General features: G+C 38.0%; 1 protein-coding gene across 1 annotated transcript in view; it reads right to left on the bottom strand.

Moving 5' to 3' along the window:
• Positions 1-13,963, bottom strand: part of Sema3a (semaphorin 3A) — a 200,370-nt gene that overhangs the window by 105,878 nt on the left and 80,529 nt on the right. The gene's annotated exons all lie outside the window — the stretch shown is intronic.

Below are 13,963 nucleotides of genomic sequence, written 5' to 3'. Positions count from 1 at the left end.
AAAAAAAACAGTAAGCAAATACTTGTACAGCATCCATTTAATTTTGATCTATATTTTCTAAATAACAATGTCACAAAAAATATTGAATTATCATATTTCATTTATTTATTCATTTGTAATTATTTTTACTTTTTCAAGACAGGCTCTCAATATATAGCTTTGGCTGTCCTGGAATTACTCTGTAGATTAGTCTGGCCAAGAGCTCACAGAGATCCTCCTGCCTCTGCCTGCCAAGTGCTGGGATCAAGGGTATAGATATTATCATTTTTCTAGCACCCATACAGAACACCCCAGAGAAACAGCTTAAAGAAACACGTCACCATTTCAGACATTTCAATGTATGATTTTCTGTTGCGACTATTTGGGCTCCAGGTGTGGCTCATGGTGGCAGGTACAAGTGGCAGATGTGGGTGTCCACCTCGTGGCAGACAAGAAGCAGATGGGATGTATGTTTGTGGACTGAAATAATAATCCTAAACCACAACAATTAGGCAGTGTCGAGCTGCTAGGAGAAAAGGTACATTTACTAAATACAAACGGGATATGCAAACATTTACGTCAAGTAATACATTGCCACCTACAATATTTTTGAAGGATCAACATAAAAAACTCCTTTTAAAATAGCAATGGAAATATCTAGACAGCTCCTTCATTTTTCTCCAACTTAGGGGGGAAATGTGCTCTCGTGCATATTATACATGTTGCTACTGGCATAAATGGTAGAACAAAATTTGTCACTTTGAAAATGAATAAAGTACTTAATACACTCAAATGTTTTAAACAGTGGTTCTCAGTCTCAGGGCAGCGTATCTACAATACATTGTACATTGACAAATACCACCTGGAAAATATTATTTTATAGATAAAAATAACTTAAAATTATTGTTTTTAGTTCAGTTACAGGTTTGAATGTAACCATTGAACAGTATGTGTCCTTCAATTACTTGACTGAGATGCTATCTACATAAAGTATATATATATATACATACTACACACACACACACACACACACTAATTCCAAATCCCCTAAACACCTAACAGAAAACAGACTTCTTCTGTCAAAGTGCTTATAAGGATTTCTTATGGTAAACTCATTCTGAGGGCTATTTTACAAGTTAAGTGCTTCTTTTATAGATACAGTAAGAATTGTGAATTTGTTGTGTGTGTATAGACACTCAAACATATACACACACACACACACACACAGAAAAACTCATAGTTTGTTAACTATTTGTTTCTTTATAGATCCTGGTTTGTTCATTGCAATGATGCTAACTTTTAAACCTTACATAATGTACTGATGGTACAATTTTCAATTTTGAACCAGAATCATTAAACCTATATAGAGAGATGGAAGTAAGATAATTTGGAAAATTTGGTTTTGAATTTGAGCACATCTATTTTCTAAACTAGAATTATTTCAGAACAATAATGGAATTCAGGCCCACAGAATTTAATTTAATTATTTAGAAGGAAAGATCAAGATGTGAATTCAATTTACATGTTCAGAAATTAACAATAACAACTAGCGGCTGTTGAACATGAGGCACGCTGTGGTGCATTTCTTCATTATTTGTTCTTAAATGATAGAAAATTAAGACCAGGTTTTTTTTTAGAACACTTGTGGGAATTCATAGGATTACCCTGCACATGGAAAGCCTGTGGTCTCTTTTAAAGAAAACAATTCAGTTAAAATACAGATAAAAGAAAGCCTAGGACACAGTGGTAGACAAAAGGCCTAAACACGAAAGAAATAAAACAACAGGTCTAAGTAAGATTATCTGACTATTTAAGCTAAATTATTTCTTCTCTTAGAAAAGAACATATACTTTAAATCATAATAACCACACTGATACTGGTAATTTCACCCATGTACTTGAGTTAACAAATATTATCCAGAATCTAAACTATGCCAGATGATGTGGTCCTTGAACACACCAATAAAAAGAATTTGCTTCTTTAGAGCCGTTGCGTGTTTCGCATCAGGCTAGACATGTGACATGTCAAACAGGACAGAACACACCCCATCACTGGAATTGCCAGGCAGGGGTGGGAGGGTTTAAAAGGAGAAAACTCAAAGAAGACAACTCGGAGCACTCAGCAGAGTGACTGTATTCAGCACACGGGTGGCAACATCCCGTTCAGGTAAAATGACAGAGTTAAGTCTACAATCTGATATTGTTGCTAAATCAAAGTGGTTTCACCTTGAACAGATTTCTTTGCCTTTCGCCTTTCCTTTTTTTTTTTTTTTTTTTTTTTTTTTTCAATGAAGACATTTTTGGCAATGTCTTCAGGTTTTCTCTTTGAGTTCCCAGGAATATAACAATTATTAGTAACTACTGAGTAAAAGGCTCAAGCCTTTCTAATGATAATGTTTATGTCTCCAATCCGCTAATCATTTTAGACGTCTCAGAGACTGCTGAAAATCTAGATGTTATGAATGAATAAAATCCCTTTAAATGATCAAGGCCTCAATAAATAGACATCCAGACTCCGCCTCAAGGTAACCCTGAACGATCTGCTGGATTTTAGATTACAGTCAGCTTGCCATCTCTCCTCTTCAAGTTGTAGTGGATTAATGTTTTACATCTGTCAACTACACTGTACACACACAGACTAAAAATAAAAGGTACTTAAGGGGAGTTGAGGGAAAGTTGCTTCCTTCGGATTGAAATGCCTGATTGTTAGGCAGCCTGTGTCATCTTGTGCCAATTGAAATCCTCACGGGGGAGGATGAAAGACAAAACTTTTCCCAAAATAAAATTTGTCTCCTTCCTCAGAGGGCTTTAATTCCACACTCAAACGGCAGAGTCGTCTTTCCTTGTGATGACACCCCCAGATATCCTCTTCTGAGTGTCAATGTGGACTCTTTTCTCCTTCTACCTTTCTCCTTTGACTTACGACCCCGCTTCCCTTTGCTTTAAAAAAAAAAATGGTGCTCTAGCTCACTTTAGTTGTGCTCTCCTATGTGTTAGCCTTTATTCACGACTTTTAGCATGAAAAGCTAGTTTGTATTTAGTCAGTTTTTCCAGTAGTCAAACTAATATCCAGCAGGGAAATGTTAAATAAACGCAGTGGAAAATAAACTTTATTATGACGGGTAACTCTAAGAAGAAAATGTAGTTTGCTGTCCATATTGACATACATATAGAATGTTCTATTTTTAAATCATTCCTCAGTGAAATCCTATGTGGGGGAAAATGGGGGGCAGTGATGCACTGCAGTCTCCACTAGGAATAAATAAGATGTTGACTTTAACTTGAAGATGCTGCATCTCCTCCAGAGAGGTTACTGAGTGAAAAGACCCTATACTTCTCTAAGTCATACCTAGTTCCAAGTATTCATGCCAACATAGTTCTAATCCACCTGGTTCAAGTGGACAAAATGAACTAACAGATTTTCTTTATGTGATTACCATCTATTACTAGTTAAATCAGCTTTACCAAATTTGATTTTGAGGCAGATATCTTCCTTCTTCCTTCCCTCTTTTTCCTCCATGCCCTTCTCTCTTTTTCTCTTCTTTAATTGATGGTTTATACAATCCTCATTTATCCCTAGTATTTCTTAGCTGACTTACTCTCTGAAAACTCTAACAAAATATATGCACATCTGTGTAAATGTTATGAACAATCGTTTGAAAATACTGTGTGCATTGCTGATGGAGGCATGGAATATATCACAATCATGTTGAAAAACAAGAAAATTTTCTATAAAACTTCAAAAGCATTATTTGATAATCAGTGTAAATTATTTTAACCTACAAATCATCATTTATGTCAAATATATGCAGATTTATTTTTTAGTAGAATAAGCCCAATCTTTTTTTTCAGATAAAGACTACCTTATTGTTTACCGATGAATTTAACATGACAGGTATTTTAAGTTTACGTTCATGTTGTAATTTACACCCATGTTTTTTGCATAGATTAACTGTAAATAATAAATGATAAATGAAGAAATGATGCTCAAGTATCCATAGAACTGAAGGGGAAATGAATCTGACCTACAAAAATCTCCCCCACTTCTGACCCACTCTCTACATCTTGTTACAGCTCTCATCTTTGTCTGCTGCCTGCATGGGATCTGATGGGCAAGGGAAATGAATTCAAAAAGCCTGCAAGGAGCCCGGAAGGGAATGGTGAGGAACTGAAGAAAGAGAAAGAACATTACCATGCAGGAGGTGATAGACCTCACCACACAGGATGTAGAAGTAGTCAGGACCCAAACCAATAGGCACACTTCACCTTAGTTGCTAGGTGTCAAAGGAGGTGAAAGAATGTCCGTAAGCCAAATGATGGGAGGCCTTCTGCTGTTTGTAATGACTGATCCATCTTTCCACAGAAATAACTGGATGAGAAGGTTCATAAAGTGGAAAAGGAGGAGGAAGCAAGATGAGACGGAAGGGAATTACTTCATCAAGTGCAACCATATGTCTTGGTGACCTTTCAACCTCTGCTGAGATGTAGAGCATGGGGGGTTCAGAGAGTCTGTAGTATGCAGGCAGCATCTTAGATGTCAGTGTCTTTCTTTTTACACTTTGCAAACAACCACAGTGCATCTATGATTGTGCTTCTTTCTGTTGTATTCATGTGACACTCTCCAATATTAAACATAGCCTATACTTCCAAACTTAACTTACATATTAGCGTATTTCCAGTTGATTTTCTCCTTTCATAATATTGTTAGATACTATGGGGCCACTTCAAGGTTAAAACTCTGCCAATAATTTTACTTTTTGAATAAAGCTGTCATGTAATAACGATGGTCTTGTGCCACGAGAAAATGTCTTATCTATGCGTGCATTTATGAGACATGACTGCTGTCATGTGAAGAATCACAGGAAGCATTTCACCACATGGGAATATGGTCGATACTTTGATATCAACTCTGAAAACCACCGTAATCTACAAATATGCTTAACAATGCAAAAACTCACAAACTTGGAAGTTTCTCCAATTTTTAGGTTCTCATTTCCTATCTCAGAGTGTGTATAGCTGGTGAAATATCGATAATGCTCAAGTAAATATATTTAAGGGGGAACCCAATTTAATGTCAACCACTCTTCCACAGTAGACGTTCATCTCCCTCAGATAAGTGGAAAAAAAATCAATAAAACATTCTGAGAGGCAGTGAAAGTGGGTCATATTCTTAGTATTACACCTTCCCAATTCCCCAAGATATTACATCTCCTGTTGATATAAACACATGAAAAATTTATATGTATTTCCACATAGATAGAATATAACAGAGATACACAGTGAGTTGTACGGTCCCATTAAGGGTATTTGTGGAAAGTTAGAACAGGCTTCTGAGTGCTTAGAGGTAAATCAAAGTGAATTTATTTTCCTATCATTTTTCTCGAATAGGACTGTGTCTCCTTGGACCCTGGAGGTCTGTGATGATAACCATCCTGCATTTTCTCTCTCTCTGCTTTTCTCATGCACTCTGTCAACATTCAACTTGTCTCCACCTGTTCATTAAACCTTTATTCCAACAGATGCTGCTTTTTTCCTTCACTCTTTTATGTTCCCCAGGGAAGATCAAAGCGTTGAGTCATTCCTGTCCATTGTATGCAGGGTGTGTGGGTGAGATTCTGCATGATGCTTGCCTTCACGTTGTTTCTCGAATGGACTCGGTAACTTTCTTTGATAATGTCTGATATGTGTTGACCGCTTCAACTAAGAGAAGTCAACTTAAATCCAGTGATTTTTATGAGAATAAAACTGAATAATATTGAAATATCTAAGGTGTATCTGTTCCAGAGAGCTGATAGTTTATGTTTTTTTTTAATAAGCAAGTACTATTGATGCTAGCAGCAGAAATTGATTGTATTTTAATTTTGAAAAAATAAAACCATATGTACAATCTGTGGCTTATCAAAAATTGTGCCTTTGAATTCCTTGACATGGTAATTAGTGAGGGAGAAACAAGAAACACACTAAAGGGAAAGGGCAGTGATTAGCTGTTGAGAGAAATAAACTCCATCTCAGATTTAACAGGAGGCCACCACAGATTTGAGTGCGCTATTCAAGTAATGTAAATTTAATTTTTTTAATTTTAAGATTTATTTTTGCCCTTTTTAACCATGCATGCGTATTTGCACACATGCGTGTGTGTGTGAGTGCATTTGCCCAGAGAAGCCTGAGGTCTTGCGGAGCCAGAGTTAGAGGCAACTGTGATGCTGGGAACTGGATTCAGATCCTTTGCAGGAGCAGTACATGTCTTAACCTCTGGCTCATCTCTCCAGACATAGTGGTGAAACTTAATTTAACAATTTTAGCAGTATTGTGCATCAAACTCTGTGTCAGATACATGCCAGGCAAGCACCGCACCATTAAGCTATATCCCCAGGTATTACCTTTTGCATATTTTAAAATGAAGACTAGAAATGAGAGGAGCTGTATAATAACTACTTTATAAATGTATTTTGAACAAGTATGGAAGTCACCACGATTTATCAGCAGACACAAACTTACAGAAAAATAGTAGACGTTTTCAGATTCTAGAGAAGTTAAGAGTATACAGTGTTCTCCCATTCAGTTGGTAAATTGACATTGTCCAGATATGATTCATCTTCTGCCAACATATTTGAAAATACTTCCAATGTTTTGGCTTAGGAGATTGTGAAACTGATCAGGTAATTAGGAAGCGCAAAGGTCACTAAAGGAGAACCTGGTCATGTATGCGGCAAACTTGGAACTTGATTCCCCCTGAAATGATCTTTACCATAGCAGGGCATTCCAGTTTGTTGCTTATGTGCTCTATGACGTGCACTTCAGGCTGAGTTTGCCACCTGATAAAAAATGGCAATATTTTGCGTACTGCTCGCAAAGTCTGTACACGGTCAATTGTCAGATAGTAGGGTACCTTTCTGAAGATACTGTTTCTTTATCTATGCCTAGGATATGGAGTAAGGTCTGCACGAAGTCAGAGATGGGTGTGCACGTGGCTGCTAGTGCAAAGGTGGGGTGGTGATGGGGATGGGACGCGCTCAGGAAAGAGGGATTCCTTACTTCAGGTCTGACATTCGTTCCGGATTTAGGCCAGCGAAGGGCAATCAAATGTGGGGCACTAAGTATCCATCCTTTCTGGGTTAATCAATTTAAATATGAGGTAAGACAGCTACTCCGTGCCAACAAAATGTAAATCAGAAGGAAAAAAAAATGACTGGGATAAAAGCACTTAAAGGAGCTTGAACCCTGGCACACAGACAAAGTCGCGTTTGCGGTACTCGAAAGAACAGACACCCAGCCTCTGCAGAGCTTCCAGCTAATCTCAAGTGCAGCGACCGATTGAGAGGAGCCCGCCTTGAGATTCGTGCTCGGTAGGCTGCTTTCTTAGGTGCATATGCACAGCGCCCGCTAGATAAGTGCTTTTATATCAAGAGGCAAACCTGAGGGTTGAAATGGTGACAAGACCAATTTTGTGTCATTTTAGTAGAAGCAAGAGTAGCCCAATGAATCAGTGGCAGACCTGTGAATTGATTTTCAGATCTCATTAGACTCCCTTTTAAGGAGCTCAGCAATTTCTGAGATTGCTTTCGGGGGCCAAGGATGCACAATTGAGTTAGAGGGGCAGGTTGAAAAATAAAAATAAAATTAAAATGGAAAATAGCCATTCTATGTGACTTGGTTTCTGACTGTTGGGAAGGATAGTATTTTCCTCCTATAATGTTCAGTTATCAAAGGTGAGTTTAGATAGTAGTACCAACTTCTGTATCCCTTAGAGTGCGAGGTATTCTAAATTATAAAGGTATTAATAACAAATTATGCCAATATAAGACTACTGAAAAAAAGGTCCATGTCATTCCTTTTATGAGGCAAGGATTAAAGAATTATTCTTAACCTAAATAAATATTTTTCCAAGTACAATGGTCCTAATTGGAAAATTTTAGACTCATAACTAGAAAATTGAATTAGAATACAGGGCAACCACTTTTTTAAACATTATAATATTTTACCATATTTATTGACCTTAGTAACTAGTTCACACCAATTTGTATCTTGACAATAGAATGATGAATATGACTGAATATGAGTACCTATTGTTATTTAGTAATTTGGATGTCACATAAAATTTAGTATTATCTGTTTTAAGACATTTTTAAAACTTATGGTATTTTTCCAAGTACAAAGATTTTTCTTTGAAATCTTTAGAATTAAAGTTTCAAACTATTAGAAAGCAACTCTTTATGCTGAACTTATTTGAAGTGTTGGAAAGCTCATGAAAGTTTGTGTTTGGGATACACTCCCATCACTGTTACAGATTCTGATGTTTCTTTCTCTGGTAGGGACTGATGACAGTTCTCTGTGTGGCACACATAGTCACATTTGAGTGTGTGTGGAGAAGGAAGGAAAAGTGGGTTTTGCTTATCTGCCTAATCCCTCGGGTTTCTATAGAGAGGTTAAGTATCGCCAGATGAAGCTGGTTCTGTGAATACCATCACACTTCTTTTGTAAAAACAATTTCCCCTGACTGTTTCACCTTTATCATCTAAAGGACTCAGGGAAGCTGTTCACTGCCTAAACCGACAAATACTGCCAGTGTTTCAGATATAAGAACTTCGTGGTGTTTCCAAGAATGTTCTGGGGATGTAATTAGTGATGTACTAATGTAAAATACAATGTTTTGAAGTGATACACACTTGAATATTAATAAACACATGGCATAGCTTCTCTCAGTGGTGTGCAGTGTTGATGCCATTGGAAAGGCCATGTGCCACAATGGGGAAGAAAACAAACTTCTCACTGTGTGATGCTAGTTAACTTCTTGACTCCATTTCGAGCCTCTATTTCCTCAAAGGAAAAATGAAGAAATATTTACATCTCAGCGTTATGATAATCAAATATTTAGCAGTGGTAAAAGCCATTAAATATGTCATGAGGTAGACACCGATACCAATAAGAAAAACAATCATTTCAGAAAGTCAGTCTAACTAGAGGGAACCTGAGCAGAATAACTGGAAGTAGTTATGGACAAAATCATTAAACATTCCAAAAGAGACACACTGTCTCAGAAGAAAAGCAACAAAACAAAACAAAAAAATTCAAATACAAAATGTAAAGCAGAGTTACAGATAGCACGACGACAATTTCCATAGAAAATTCACCATTGGTAGTGATATATATTAAATATATTTTTCTGATAAGTATTTTTTAGGGAACTTTTTAAATAGAACGAATTTGCATTGCATGTGTTAAAATATGCATTACATCACATGCCTCTCTCTGGATTTCCAAGTATGCGTTACGCATTATTTTGTAATTCGCCAAGGTTAGGAATTCCAATACCTTTGTATGTAACAGCTTAATGTTTTAGACTAACACGCATGGCCTTTATCCATATACTCTGAAGTAGAGAATGAGTATAGAGGGGCTCCGATGTTACAGAGTAGGTTTGCCTGGTTGTCACAAGAGAATGTGAAGCCCATCCTCCCGCTGGAAACCCTCAGCTCTGTCATCTCCGTTACACTTCACTGCTTTGTGAAAACTGACGGATGTTTTGATTTCTTGTTTCCCTTGGAGAATCTTGAGAATCTCAAAATTTCCTTCGTGTCCTTCACCTGGTCTATTTGGGTTTCCTTCAGTTGGTACCAGACCTTTGTACAGTCTGAAAATGGATGTACGACTCGCTCACGTTCTCCCCTAATTTACGCCCTAGAAATATATTTCTGTTTGAATGCTGGCAATAATACCACTCTCTTGGTAAAACCTCACTAGGCTCTCAATTAGTTTTCCTCACCTCAACCTTTAATGTACTTTCCAGCCTCCATAATTGAAATGTACCATGCATCCTGTGTAATTCCCCCTTGCCCCTGTAGGCTGTCTTTCCTGCTCTGTCCTTCTCGCCATTGCTAACCCCGCCCACAAGACCTTCCTCAGCTCTTCCTGTGCCTCAGTTCTCAGAATCCAGAGGGAAGCTGTCGCTTGGGCTCACTTCACCTGCTCCTTTACCCATGCTTATCGGCTCCCTGATCCAAACTAGATATTCGTGGAGTACTGATGAAATAGCAATATAGGAAGATTAAAATTGACCCAGTGTATCATAATCATGATTAATCATTTCAGTTCTTTGTCACCTCTCAACGAAACAGCTTCTCTTTATAGCAAATGGAGAGCCTCAAAGAAAACCACAACTTTCCACAATGCTGAAAACAGTGTAGAGTGGGTGTCCATCACCAGAGGATATTTCTACAACACAACATCTTCACCTAAGGCTCAAGATATACACTTGAAGAAGGGTTGAAGGATTGGAAGCGTCAAATGGCCAGGAAGCCTGCTGTGAGACAGTGTCTCCTAGAAATAAGAGGGAAACTAAACCCATGATACAGAAACTATAAAAAAGCCTAAAGAAGAATTAAACAATGGCAAACCCCAGCAGACAGGCTAAAGTAGAAGGGGAAGATTTCAAGTCTAAAGGGGTCTTTCCTCTAGACAAAACCTTTAGTTAACTAAGGACTGTTGAGAGAGGGAGAATCAAGTCTTCCCCAAGGATAAGTTCCCTAATTGTTTATCTAGAACGAGTAGTCAACCATAAAATACACACACACACACACACACACACACATACACACACACACACACACACACACACACAAAACACACAAACATGCACTAATCAAAGAAAAAGAGGCCATAAATTTGGAAGAGATGGGAGGAAGAAACTGGAAGGGAGCAAATGATGCAATTATACCTTAATTAAAATTTAAAAAGTTAAAATTGCATATATGACTTGTATTTCTATTAGAGATATTTTAGAAAACGAACACAAGTATAGAGGGAACACCATAAAATAGGCCCATAACAAGGGTGCTAGTACATTCCCTATCAATAACCAGTTAATTTAATTACTGAAGTCAACTCACATGGTTTATTTTAAGTAGGTAGACCAATGAAGAGTGTGATCCACGTGAACTGAACATAGGTGAAGACATAACATCATCTTCCAAAAAAACCATGAAAGTTTCTAGAATGGTAAGGGATTAACTTCCAATTTTTTCTAACAGTTAAGTAAGTTTGTACATGTATAAATATAATCTTCATGCTTAAAACGAAACAGCAGCAAAATGAGAAAACAAATAAACTGAATACATTATCACTAGCAATTCTATGGGGCAAGTTACTGCTGATGTTGAGGAAAAGTGAAAGCCCTTTGCAGTGTGAACGTGAACCCCAGACACCAACTAGTACTGGGCCTACACCTCCACCCTCTCCAGGACTAGGGAGTTTTTTTTACCTCTTTCATCATTTTTTGTCTTTTTTCTATTTAATCCTAGAAAGGAGTACAGCATGCCTTTACTTCTCCTGTTCTCTGTAGAAAACAGCATATGCATAACAGGTGTGGTGATTTGAATAAGAATGGACCCCATTGACTAATATTTTAATTTATGGTCACCTTGAGTGTAGTGATGAGGTGACGGGCTGCATTCCCACGGCCCAGCTCCCAGCCGCCTGGCTAGCTTATGCCCCGAAATAACAACACACAAATTGTATCATTTAAACACTGCATGGCCCATTAGTTTCAGCCTCTTGTTAGCTAATTCTCACATATCTTGCTTTAACCCATATTTAGTAATGTGTGTAGCACCATAAGGTGGTTGGTGCCTTACCGGAAAAGATTCAGCATGTCTGACCTGGTGGCTGGCTCCAAGGCATCTTTCTCAGAGAAGAGAGGCATGGCTATTGCCTGAGGCATCTGCCTCACTCCCAGCATCCTGTTCTATCTACTCTACCCTCCTAAGGGCTGGCCTATCAAATGGGCCAAGGCAGTTTCTTTATTAACAAATGAAGTCAATTCAAACAGAAGACCCTCCCATATCACTTGAGTGGCATTGTTTGATCAGGATTAGAAGGTGTGGCCTTGTAGGGTCACCTTGAGTGGTATTGTTTGAGCAGGATTAGAAGGTGTGGCCTTGTTGGAAGAAGTATGTCACTTGGTATAGGCTTTGAGGTTTCAGAAGTCCAAGCCAGGAACAGCTGCTCTCTCTTCCTGCTGCCTGGGTATCTAGAGGCAGTGCTCTCAGATACTCTCCAGGATCATGTCTGTCTGTGCTGACATGCTCCCTGCCATGATGATAACAGACTAAATCTCTAACACTATAAGCAAGCCCTAAGTAAGTGCTTCATTTTACCAGTTGCCATGGCAACTCATGTGTGTCTCTTTACACCAATAAAACATCGGCTAAGGCAACAAGTCACCCTCTGCTTCTCACTCACCCAAGAAAATTAAAAGAATAATCTTGGTACTTAAATCAAAGACCGCACACAAATGAAGACAGCAAGATTTAAACTTTTTCATGACTATGAGGTAGTATTTCTCTTAATAAGGGATGAGTCATGGCTTCATTGTATCTATTTTGACTTAAGAAAAGATCAATTTTATCCATAACCTTTTCCCAGCAACAGATGAACCGTTCAAGCTAAAACATCAATTAATATTCTGCGAGTTGTGAACCGAATGCTAACATTTCCATTTTTATCTGCCACTATTTTTAAGAATAAAACTTGTGAAATACTGTAAGAAAATTACATTTTACAATTCAATGGAATAAATGATAGAGAAGAGAAGAATGTTAATATCAAAACTTCGAGCTTTTAAAACATTCGGGTCAGACCATATAATTTGAAGTAAGTATACAGCCAGTACTAATAGAGTTTCTCTTATTTATGTTTTAAGAGTTTTGAATGTTTTTTTTTCTGGTCTCGTGTCACCATAATTTATGTTCTCCTCTGTTCTAACTCAGTCCCTGTTCTTTTTTTTTTTTTTTTTTTTTTGGTTTTTCAAGACAGGGTTTCTCTGCAGCTTTTTTAGAGCCTGTCCTGTCCTGGACCTAGCTCTTGTAGACCAGGCTGGCCTCGAACTCACAGAGATCCGCCTGCCTCTGCCTCCCGAGTGCTGGGATTAAAGGCGTGCGCCACCACCGCCCGGCAGTCCCTGTTCTTATTATTGAGAAATAGTCTTGTTGGTTGTATTTAAATAGTTAGTTCTTGGAGGATTAGATGGTGGCTCTAAGTTCTCTCGGAGCGTGAACTGGAAAGCTTCTTTATCATCATCAGCAGACGATTTTTGATTTTTGTTTGAGATGAAAGTTAAAGTACTGTTTACTAAATAGAAGCACACACACACACACACACACACACACACACACACACAGGCGGATCATTTTCTTAAAATTATTCCATTCTTTAAAAGTTTAAAGAAGAAAAGCAGATCCGAGAAAGGACTTAGCCCTTAGCCAGTGTAGCACAAGCCAGGAGGGAAAAGGAGCAGTCACGTCTGGTGGAGATAATGCACAGCTGGGGAGAGAACTCAGCCCTTTCTCACCTGCATCTGCTTCTCACACAGCAAACAGAGACTCGAGGCATGGCTTACGGAATGGTGAAGGCGACACAAACATGGCTGACCGTTAGTCTTCCGGCTTGTTAGTAATAAACTGGTGCTCACTCCACCCAACACAATAAATGCGAAAGATAATCGAACTAGAAATGCGTAGAGATATATTCAGTGATAGAGCCACCTTCTATTTTAAAACTTTCCATGCTGCAGACTTTCGTATAAAACAAATTCTCCTTCATAACAAAAGGGAAACATCAGACAAACAATTTGATTTCCAGCAGATACGTTGGCAGTCACTGCAAAAGTGACCTGAGAGATGGCCATTAAGACTCATTGCTTTTCTTAATGTCCATTTGGCTCTATCATAAATTGAGAGCATGACATTATGAGAGTATAGAGTTAATACTATCCGGCGCACATCTGGGTCCATCTTTCTTTAGGATTTCTGCCAATACATAGAAGAGACCTATTTGGAATTTGAGACTATATCCAGAGACTTATTCGCAAAGCTATACTCTTCCTAAATTCATACTGTTTTTTACCAACAGATGTAAATTTGAAGGAAAATACCATATACGTTAAGCCTTTTGGGAATAGCTGGCCTCTAAAGGATGACTCACGATTTTCC

Source organism: Arvicola amphibius, chromosome 18 (genome assembly GCF_903992535.2).
Source record: "Arvicola amphibius chromosome 18, mArvAmp1.2, whole genome shotgun sequence".
NCBI classification, from domain to species: domain Eukaryota; kingdom Metazoa; phylum Chordata; class Mammalia; order Rodentia; family Cricetidae; genus Arvicola; species Arvicola amphibius.
The sequence above is the reverse complement of the archived record's forward strand: the minus strand, read 5'-3'. Positions and strand labels throughout refer to the sequence as shown.